Source organism: Bubalus bubalis, chromosome 3, assembly GCF_019923935.1.
Source record: "Bubalus bubalis isolate 160015118507 breed Murrah chromosome 3, NDDB_SH_1, whole genome shotgun sequence".
NCBI classification, from domain to species: Eukaryota; Metazoa; Chordata; class Mammalia; order Artiodactyla; family Bovidae; genus Bubalus; species Bubalus bubalis.
Genome location: NC_059159.1, coordinates 27,818,300 through 27,829,371, shown reverse-complemented (window position 1 = coordinate 27,829,371; position 11,072 = coordinate 27,818,300).

The window sequence follows — 11,072 nt, the reverse complement described above, 5'->3', positions numbered from 1 at the left end:
TCCCACCTCTAACACTGTAGAAAGCGCAGCTCCTGGCCTGGGCACCTCTGAAGACCTCTGACTCAGATATCCAGCTTCTGGTGAGCGTGCTGACCACTCAACTGGTGTCTCCACGGAGGCCCCGCCCAGAGCACAAATTCGGACACAGCAGCGCACGGCCCTGCACCCTCGCCATCACCGACTGACACTCCGAGTGTGTGGTGCCCGTAGGCCACGGGGTGGGGGCTGGAGGGGCCCGGTGCACATGTGCCCAGGGAAACGTGCAGGGGACTCTGGGTGGGGAGAAGGTGAGGTGGTCCCACTGGGCTGCAGGGGGCGGTGTCTCCTGGCCTGGCTCCACCAGAGCCTGCACCTTCTCTGAGGTCTCTGGAGTCAGAGTTTGAAGCAGCCCGGGCAGGCCTTAGCCCATACGTAAGAGAAACTCAATGGAAACGTCATGTGGGTATATTTTCAGCCTTGCTGGCCGGAGCTGGAAGTCAGCATTGGTCTGCCATCAGGGAGGATGAAAGGGCTGCCGGGCCTCCTGAGAGAGTGGTGGTGGAGAGGATGAGCCCAGAGGGTGGTGACATGGCCAAGGTCACACTGTGTGTGGTGCAGAGCTGGGGGCTGAAGGGCCTGGGAATGGAGCCCTGGGCTCTGGAATGAGGACTCAGCTGCAATACAGGCTCCTCCTTGGGAGTCACGTTACCTCCCTGTGCCTCAGTTTCCTCATCTGCGAAATGGCACCACAGTGTTGCCTCAGGGGTGGACGCCAGCATGACCACGGCCAGGTCACAGCAAGTACTCAGAAGCACTGACACTTGTGCAGCCAGCTCTGTTCTGAGCACTTTTGTGCCACTTGCAGTGAGCACCCCCTCAGGGCGGCTCCCTTCTGGAGGGTGCAGTGCAGAGTTCTGAGCTTAGGTGGGCAGCGCCGGGCCATGCTCCTTGCCAAGACCCTGAGGGTGAGGCTGGTTCCGGGGCCCTAAGTCCATGGATCCCAGTCTGAGGCCTGGCCCCATACCCTCGCCCTGCCATCGCTGCCTCTGCTCCAGGACCCTCCCCATTCCCTGCCTGCCTGCCTTCCCGCCCTGTTTCAGGCACAGAGGGGGGCTGTGCATCCACTGATTCACTCAGTCACTCATCCAGCGCATGTCCACCAGACCCACAGTGAGCAGGCTGTCTATGGACATGGCCCCAAACCTGACCTGCCCCAGGGAGTCGGCTGGGTGGGTGGGGGTGGTGAACAGACACCAGAGACACAACCACCCTAACCAGTCATGAGAGGAATGAGGCGGGGGAGCTTTCCTAGGGCCGGGCCCTCCCCCACCCGGAGGTGATGTGAAGTCGATGAGGCTGGGGACAGCGGTCCTGGCTGGGCAGGTGCAAGGGGCCCATGGTGAGGAATGGAAAGAGCAGCTCGCTGGGTGTCCAGACCAGCAGGGCTGGGGGTAGCTGTGGCTGGAGGGCAGCAGCAGGGCCTGGGGTCCCCTCGGAGGACAGTGGTGTCCCTTTCCAGTGGCTGACTCGGCCTGACGTGGGTCTGCGAGCTCTGTGGGGTGAGCAGGAGGTCCAAAGCCGTGAGGCCGGTGAGGGGCTGAACTAGAGCAAGCCTGGATCCGAAGGCCCCTGGGGCAGGTGTCCCTCGGTGGCAGGGTTAAGTAGGCTCATTTTGTCAACCTTTCTTCATGCTGCTGCTGCTGCTAAGTCGCTTCAGTCGTGTCCGACTCTGTGCAACCCCAGAGACGGCAGCCCACCAGGCTCCCCCATCCCTGGGATTCTCCAGGCAAGAACACTGGAGTGGGTTGCCATTTCCTTCTCCAATGAATGAAAGTGAAAAGTGAAAGTGAAGTCGCTCAGTCGTGTCCGACTCTTAGCGACCCCATGGACTGCAGCCTACCAGGCTCCTCCGTCCATGGAATTTTCCAGGCAAGAGTACTGGAGTGGGCTGCCATTGCCTTCTCCGTTCTTCATGATTCCCCTTAAATAAAATTCCTGAGTGTGTTTATGCATCTGCCATGTGGCCACTGGTCAGGCCCGGCACCCCACAAGCAGCCCTGCTCCGACAGCATTGCCCAGAACCGTCTGGTTCATTTGGAGGCATGTGTGTGGCTCTGTGTTTGGATCCCTTCTCTCTGAGTAAAGGTCCCCGTGGCAGCTCCCCGTGGCAGCTCCCCATGGCTGGTCCCCGTGGCAGGTCTCCATGGCTGCTGTGCTGCGTGCCTCCGTGTGGATATGCATGATGTGTTTACCCTTCCTCCTCTTGATGGGTCGCTTCAGTTTAGGGCGATTCTGAACGAAGCGGCAAGAATGCCGTAGTGTATCTTCCAGTGGATTCGTTTCCTGGGGGTTCACACCCAAGAGTGCACCGCTGGGTCACAGGCTATGCTGCCAGATGCTGTGCAGATGCTGCCAGACAGCTTCCATGGGGCTTGTCCTAATTACACTCCCACCCACACAGTATGGGAGGAGTTAACAAACCCATTGAGGAAAAAAATGGAACATACTCACAAGCCCCACTATGTAAAACAGGATAGAAACTGGTTCACAGTGGGGGACCCTGTACCTCTTGTGCCAGGTCACCTGTGAATCCTAGGGGGCTCTGGGACCCAGTATAAACCCCTGTTTCCTTCCCATGGGTAGGAGTCATGTGCCAGAGAGGGCAAAGTTTGTTAAAATGCAAATTCCAGAGCCCCATCCACATAGCATTTGATTTGCAGTCTGAGGTGGAACCCCTGCCCCCCCTCCCCCGCCACCCTTCCCTCGCCCCACCCTTCCCATCCCCTTCCCCCAACTGCACCCCCACCCCATCACTAGTCCTCATGCAGTGACTCAGAACCGTGGCTGACTGGGTTTGAGATGCCTGCAATGGACATGGTACCTGGGAAATGCATTTTCCCGGAGAAGTGTTGTCAGAGCTGGTGCCTGAGTTTTATCTCCTCTAATTTTTATCTTAATTGGGGTCAAGTCTCTGCTGGGACCTGGCCCGTGTAGGGCTGGAGGACAGGGAGTGGGCAGCATGGCTGGAGGGATGCTGGTAGAAAAGATGTGTCTCACTGACCATTTTAACTCAGGGCCCGGGGCTGGGCTGAACACAGAGAGATGGATCCTTCTTAGAATCAGGGACAGTGAGCAGGGCCAGGAGGAGATTAATGTGGCTGGGCTCTGCAGGTTGTCCAGGAGTTGGCCATGGGCTGGCAAGGAAGGAGGAAAGGCTGCATCAGGCAGAAGATGTGGCAAGTGCAGAGAGTGCTGGTCAGCCTGGTGTGGTTGGGGCTGCAGGTGCATGCCTGCAGGAAACAAGGGAGCTCTGAGTCCCCTCCTCACCTTCCCTTTGCCCCCACGCAGGCCACAGCCAACTCTCAGATGGAGGAGAAGACCCATCCTTGTGGGCCCAGAGTCAGTGCAGAGGGGGCTGATGCTGGTCCTTGTACTCTTTTCTGGTGGGGCCAAGCTGCCCCTCAACCCATGAGCTGTTGGCGCAAAATGTCAGGAGGAGTGAGAAGGCGCCCTTGGTGTGAGTTTGTGTGTAACGACGCATCTGAATCAATGAGCTGTCAGAGTGCTGGCGGGACTGTCACAGTCGTCCATCCTGAAGGTGTGCACTTTTTGTCCCCTCTGCCTGTGTCCCCTGACTTCCTAGTGACGGATGGTGGGTAGGATGCCCCTTTGCAGATGGAGATGAGGCCTGGAGCTTTGGCCCACTGCAACCTCAAATCTCCTCATCTGTGAAGTGGGGATATGATGTGTATCAGTTAACTATTGCCCTGTAACAAACATCCCCTAAATGCAGGCTACAAAATGACACTTTTATTTTGCTCACCATCTTTGGGTTGGTGATTTGGGTTGAACTCAGCTGTTCTCCAGCGGGCTTGCTCACTGTTAGCCAACTCAGGTGGGATGACTGGGCCTCACTTCCAAGAGGCCCTGTACCTGTCAGCAGGCCAGCCCAGGCAGAAGTCTACAAACTTGTTAGAGACCTGGTCTTGGTCTTGGCATCACCTCTGCCTGTCCTCCTACTGCTGCCAAGCTCAAGATGCAAAGTGACAGGGAATAGAGTTCGTCTCTCGATAGAGGTCACCACGGGGTATCTGTGACCTTAGTTGCAATTTACATGTGGTCAAAAGCCATCATGCATTCAATCAGTAAACAAGTTCTGAGCTCCCAGGCCCCATGTCAGGTGTTTCTGGGTCCACAGAGAGAAATCAAACTCAGTTTCTGCTCTCAGAAGCTCTGATTGCTGAAGAGGCAGACATGGTCAGACGAGGATGCAAAAGGTGTGAGAAGTCAAGGGAAGTTCTGATCCAATGCAGAAATGAGGTCATGGAGGTGGGTCTGGGGCACAAGCTCTAATGGGCTTATTTGGCTCAAAAGTGCTGATTTGGGGCTTGTTGTTCACCACAGGTACTCGTGATGGTCTTGTTGGCTCTGGACTATTAGGTGACGCCCGGGCAGCTGAGGTCACTTAGCTCGAGATTGGTCCTCGGCCAACGGGCTTTGACCCCAGTGATTCAGTAGGTGAGCCACTGACCTCAGGGCCGTGGGGCCATGCCACCCAACATCTGGGTGATGGGACATGTTGCTGGAAGTGGGGAGCCAGGGGGGTCCTGGGTGACTGAGACTCTGAAGAGTCTGGGGTCCAAGCTACCAGGAGGGGAGCCATCCAGGCCCAGGGCCTTTAGCTGGTGGGTGCTCTGGGAGGGGGACTTTGAGGGCCTGGTGAAGCCATATTTCTCCTCGGGGAAGGTCAACTCCCCAATCTGCTTCCTTGGGGACTCCTCTGCTTGGCTGGCAGGGCTCTGGCAGATGGGAGGCTGTGGGGACAACCAGCCCCAGACTCCCCTGCTCAGCGGGGCCTTGGCCGCCCACAGGCCTCGTGGGCCCTGGCTCTCTGGAGCCTCATCATCCCGTCGGTCTCAGGCAAGGAGGAGTCTCAGGTGGCTCTTGCCCAGGACTTCCTGCACTTCGCCTTGCTCAGTGCTGGAGCATGAGTGCTACTCTGTGGAGGAAGGAGGAGGCCTGGGACTCACCTCCCCAGCCGGCGGACAGAGGGCCAGCTGGACCAGGCCTCACTCTGCTGGCCTCAGACCCATCAACTGCCAAGGGCATGGGGAGAGGATGGGCATCCTAGGGCCTAAGTGAAGAGCCAGGACTGAGCGTTGTGATGGAGCGTTGAGGATGAGTCCATGTCTGAGGCAGGCCGCTCGCTTCCCACGGCCTCTGTTTCCCGTCAGTCAGATGGGACACTCTCAGCATCTGCCTCGGGTGAGGAGCCGTTCGAAGTGGGGAGTGAGCGTTTGACAGCACCTGGCGTGCGTGTGTCTGGGTGAAGCCGGCTGTCAGAGTCATGTTCGTAACTGGCCCGGATGAGGTTCGGGGTGTCGGTTCCCACAGAAGCCCCATGAGGTGGGCTACACTCCTCAGTTTATAAGCCTGCTCCCCAGTGCAGGGTCAAACGATGGCCTGAGGTCCCTGAACTGGGAACGTGGGCAGTGAATGAGGCCGTGCTGCCCACAGAGCCCCATGGGGTGTGGCCTGCCAGCGGCGAGCCTCCCCTCACTAAGTCCCCTGGTCTCAGCTGGCGATGGCCCAGTGGGAACCAGACAGGGGCCCCAGACATATTGGAGTGACACCCTTGTGGCCGGTGGGACTGCCCAGCAGTTACTTTACGGGTGATGGGCCCCTCACGTTTCAACAACCAGAATACTGTGGTGGTAAACGGGTGCTGCTGTGACTCTGTGCCAGGGTGGTTCTCCAAGCACACAGGGCCACTCTGCAGGGAGCCACTTCCATGGCTGGTGGGCGGTAGGGCTGGGCTTGAGCCCTGGGCAGGGGCCCAGAGGGTGCACCTTCCCCACCAGCTGCGGTGTTATCACACATTTATTACTGGGAAACTGGCACAGAGAAGTCTTGCCTCTTTCCCCAAGTCCTCCAGCCCTGAAGTGGCTGTTGAAGCCACCCCACCCACACTCCCAGACCCCACGCCCTGGGGTCCACTCACCTGACCCTATCAGCTCACTGGGCCCCTTCCCACACTCACCACGGGCCCAGCTCACCCCAGGCCCAGGCCTCAGCGTGCCCACCTGAGTCGTGTCCTCCTGGGCCCGACACACCTGGCCCTTTCTGTCCTCCGGCTCCCTTGTACCCCTCCTCCGGTCCTCCCCCACTCCCGCCAGCCACAGCTCCAGAGCTCGAGGCAGGGGTTCAGTGCGTCTTGCCACCCCTCTAACCCGCCACAGGCCCTTCTCTTCCCTTTGAACTGTCTGTCTTGCTGTGGAGGAATCTATTCATAGCTGAGATGATGCAAAATTTATAAAGCGTGGTTGGTAGGGCTGAATCCACCCGACACAGGCCACCTACCCGTCCCTCTGGGCAGCTCTTCCTGCCTGTATGTGTGTGTGTGTGTGTGTGTGTGTGTGTGTGTGCGTGCGTGTGTGCGTCCAAGTGCACATATGAGAGCCGGCTCCCCCACCCACCCCTGCCACCCCGTTCAGCCCCCTTCCTTCCTGGCCGCCCCTCTTGGCACAGCCAGCCTGAGTGTCTACTCTTGGGGAACCTGGGCTTAGCCCACCTAGTGTGGAGCAGCCCAGTCTGTAGCCCCCTCTCCACGCTCCAGCTTGACCCTCTGTCTCTTCACCTGAAGAATGAGGGCCCTAAGCCCGGGTGCCTGACTCACTCCTGCAGAGCCTGTGCCTTGAGGCAGGACTCAGTCAAGTCTCCCTGCATCCCACAGAGTGTTTATAGTTACCCCACATTTACAGATGGGGAGATATAGGCATGGAGCCTCAGACCGTGATCCTGAGGGTGGAGGGCTGGGCAGCGGGGAGCTGGGATCTGAACCCCCTGTTGCCTAATCCCCACTGCCCACCCTGTGGAGTTCCAGGAACAGAAAGGTCCTAGGGCTGGGGCTCCATAGACGGCTGGTGTCCAGTCCCTTCAGAGATGGGTGGGCAAGGCCCAGGGACGAGACACCAGCTGACCAGGGACACAGAGGGACGGCTGCGTGGCTCAGCTCTCCGCCAATGGGGAGGGTGCCTGTGGCCCTTGCTGGTGGTGGTCATGGGGCAGCAGGCCCACTCCAGACGTGCCACCGGCCCTCCTCACGGCCCCCGAGCTGGTGCGTTCTCCTCCTCTGCCAGGTGGAGACACGGGGGCTCAGAGAAGGGATGTGGCCAAGGTCACACTGCTGGCAGGTGGCTGGAGGCACACGTGCCCAGACCCTCTCTGCTCACTGTCACCTGTTGTGGCTGCTTGTGGTCCTGCCCTGGCCCTGGTGACTCCCCTCTTTTTATTGAGGTAAAAGCCATGTGACCTAGAATTAGCCAAAGTGCACAGCTCAGGGGTGCTGTGTATACTCACGGTGCTCTGTGGTCGGCTCTACGCTCTAGTTGCAGGGCGTCTTCACCCCCAGAAGCAGCACCCTGTGTGTGTCAGTGGGCACCCAGCACCCCTGCAGCCCTCGTCTGTGAATGTGCCTGTTCTGGACACTTTGTGTAGGTGGAGTCATGGTCTTTGTCCTTTGTTTCACTTGGCATAATTACCTCCAGGGTCGTCCTCCTGGGGTGGAGTACTATTTGACTGCATGGACCACCTTTTGTATGGTCACCTGGTTTGTTCCCCGCTTTGGCTGTTGTGGGCAGTGATGTTCTCAACCTTCATAGATGGTTTTGTGTGAATCCTGGATTCAGTTTCTTTGGCCAGAGACCTTGGAGAGGCACTTCTGAGTTACAGTCCCTGGTGTTTGGAGGGTTTAACCTCCTTCTGTCCTCCCACCAGGCTGTATGTTGCTCCTTCCCTCCCTTAACCCCGGAGGCTGTAGCCTGGGGCCCAGGGCTCGGAGGAACCAGGTCACAGACAGGGAGGTCAAGGCCCACAGGGAGACAGAGTGTGGCCCGGACACAAGGGGCTGAGCTGGGATTTCACCAAGGCCCACCCGGCCCCTGAGCCCTGGCTCTCACACTCTCACTGTGTCTCCAGGTCAGGGGTGGGGGCTCACTCCGGAGAAAGCCAAGCTGTGGGGCATTCATGGTCCCTCTTCTTGGGGCATTGGTTTTCCTCAAAAATCCGGGGCAGGACATGACACTTCCCATGAGAGCAAACCTCGGGCAGAGTCTGCAGCAGATGCCAACCTCACGTACATTTTCTGTCCTTAACAGGAGGCATCCAAGAGGCAGCACGGCTCGGATGGGTCAACACTTGTTGGGGATGGGACCCTGGCTGCTCAATGGCCAGGGTGTGACTGGTACTCCGGACAGGCTCCCACTGTGTGTGAGGCAGGGTCTCTGCATCCCTGGCAGCCGGCCGAGTTCGCCCAGACTCCTGAAGCCCCAGGGCAGAGGGGGAGGAGACTGCCGGCACAGCCGCAGGGACCCCTGCCCCGACCCTGGCGCCAGCATGGGTGGGGCTGCGGCCCTGGCTCTCCTCCTTCCACAGCCCCAGCCCCATGCGGCTGGCCACACCACCCCCACCCCTTCTGAGCAGCTGTGGACCCTCGGTGGACATCGAGGTGAACAGCGCATCTGTCTTCCTGCCCTGGCCGAGGATGCCCCTGAGGGGCTGTATTTACCACTGCTCTCACTGTGCACGCTTCCCTGGTGGCTCAGTTGATAGAGAATCTGCCCGCAATGGGGAGACCTGGGTTCGATTCCTGGCTTGGGAAGATCCCCTGGAGAAGGGAACAGCTACCCACTCCAGTATTCTTACCTGGAGAATTTCATGGACTGTATAGTCCACAGGGTTGTAAAGAGTCAGACACGACTAAGCGACTTTCAGTTCATTGTGCACGTGGGTTGCCCACTAGGGCCGAGAGGCAGGTTTGGGCCTCGTGAGCAGCTCAGGATTGCAGGCAAGGGTTGCTCCCCTTCTGCACTCGGAAGCCCTTGAGGCAATGTTCTCGCTGGGGAAAAAGATCTAGTCAAACGCCAGGTGGAGACGAACACTGTCGGGGAAAATAACACAGAGAAATGGGACAGTGAAGGTCGGGGAAGGCCTCTCGGAGGAGGCACCACCTGAGTGGACACCTGGACAGGGCGAGGGGCCTGGAGGAAGAGATTTCCAAGGTGGGGTGGGGTGGAGTAAGTCAAAAGCCCTGATGGGGCACGGTGGAGGAAGCTGCCTCAGACCTGGCCCTGTTGCAGGGAGATGAGAACGAGGACTCCAGGTGCTCTGGGGCCCCACTTCCCAGCCTGGAGTCCGCCTGTTGGTATCCTTCATCTGGTGGACATCAGAGCTCTGCCAGTGGGGCAGAGAGGGGCTTGGTGCACCCATGCCTCACGGCCCACTTCGATGATGCTGGCATTCCGGGGGTGACCCCCTCTTAGAGAGGATGGGACCCAGCTTCCTGGAGGACACTCGCTCTCTCGAGGCCACAGGTGAGGGGTCAAGGCTGCAGACACTAGCTGCCAGACCTCTGATGATGTCTGGTGGTGTTAGACACCAGATGATACCACTTTCTGTCCCTCCTGGAGAGGGCGGGGACAGGGCAAGTTCGGTGGGTGGGCTCAAGGCTGTCATGAGGAACGCCCTGCCTGAGCACCACCCCCTGCCCTGAGCATGCCTCCACCTCCCGTGAGGTCCCTCAGTGGCGCCTCCCCTCTGTGTGGGAGGGACCTCCCGCAGCTCCAGCAGATACCTGTTGAGGTCCAGCGTCCAGGACTGGGTGCCGTCCACACAGCAGCAAGGGCGGCTGGCAGGGGGACCCTGGCCCTCCAGTTTCTTGGCAAGAGGACTGGCCCAGCCACCCTTCCTGCCTTAACTTCTTTTTCCTGTCCCTCGGAAGCAGCTGTGTGGGGCTCCAGCCCTGGACGGACCCAGGGCCCTCCTCATTCTTGCTCCGGTGGACCCAGAGCCTTGCAGCGCTCAGGCCTGGTTTACTCCCTAGGCTCACCCGTTTCTAGGGCCCGGTGCGTGGGGCCCCGTTCTGTGGCCTCAACTCTGCATCCCGGGGCTTGTAGCTGAGGCCAGCCCTCACTGGAAGGGACTTAGCTCAGAAGCTCTGGGAATCTCAAAGGGCTGGCCCTGTTGGGCACATAAGGTCCCATTACACTCCCTGAGCGAGGCTTTCCAGGGAGGCTGAGCTACTGGCCTGGGGTCGCACAGCACCTGCACTTGCTGTGCTCTGCCTCCAACCCATCCCAGCCCCTCCCAGCCCCTCGTTCCTTTCCTCTTCTGCTCTTTTTCTAGAAGCTTGGAACCGGGGGCCAAATGAGTCCCAAGCACTCAGATAGAATGTGTCCATTGTGCCTGGGGCCACCTAGCAAGACGCAAAGTGGGGCCCCAGGAACCGAGGGGCCACTGACTACGAGTCCTCTGAGGGCACCGACAGGACCCTGTCTGTGGAAGGAGGGGTGCGGTGTGTTGTGTGGGGGTGACTAGCCTTTCGGAGCTCCTCGCGGCCCAGTCTGTCCCCCTCACCAGTTTCTCCCTGTGGGTGTGAGCCCAGGAGGTGTGGTGGGAGTGTGTTTCTGTGGGGCCAGTTTGGTCATGTGGGGATGGAGGGCGCCATCTCTGAGCCCAGAGAGGGGGCAGCTAATGTGACTTGAACGGCAGCCTGGAGACGGGCCAGTCGTGGGGCCTGAGCCGGGTCCTTCCCTGGTGCCCAGCCCTGTGGTGGGGACAGTGACGGTCAGATGTCCTGGAGGAGCCAGCAGGAAGGACTGGTGGTGGGCACACACAGGGTGGAGCTTGGTGCTGCTGATGGCCCCTGTCAGGAATCCCAGGCTGTGCCACTGGGCCCTTCTGTGTGGGTAGTGGTCCACAGCCCTGCCTCACACGTGCTAGACATTGTCCCCTCCTGCTGGACATTGGGCCATTTCACCTCTTTTAGCTACTAAAACAGGCCCTGAGGTCACAACTTCACATATCTTCATTATCTCTGGAGGGTTTGCTGGCTGTTGTAAAGTCCCTGGGTCAGTGGGTCAGCGGGTTTCATTTCTATGTTGAACTTGTAACGGACATGTTAGGTAGGTGGAATAGGGAAAAGGAGTCCAAAATGGCGGTGGCTAAAAGACAAGGAAGGTCCGAGGACCAGAGTGAAAACTTCAGGCAGAACAAACAGCACTCCTGGCTAAGCCCAAGTTGCATAGGGCAGGCCC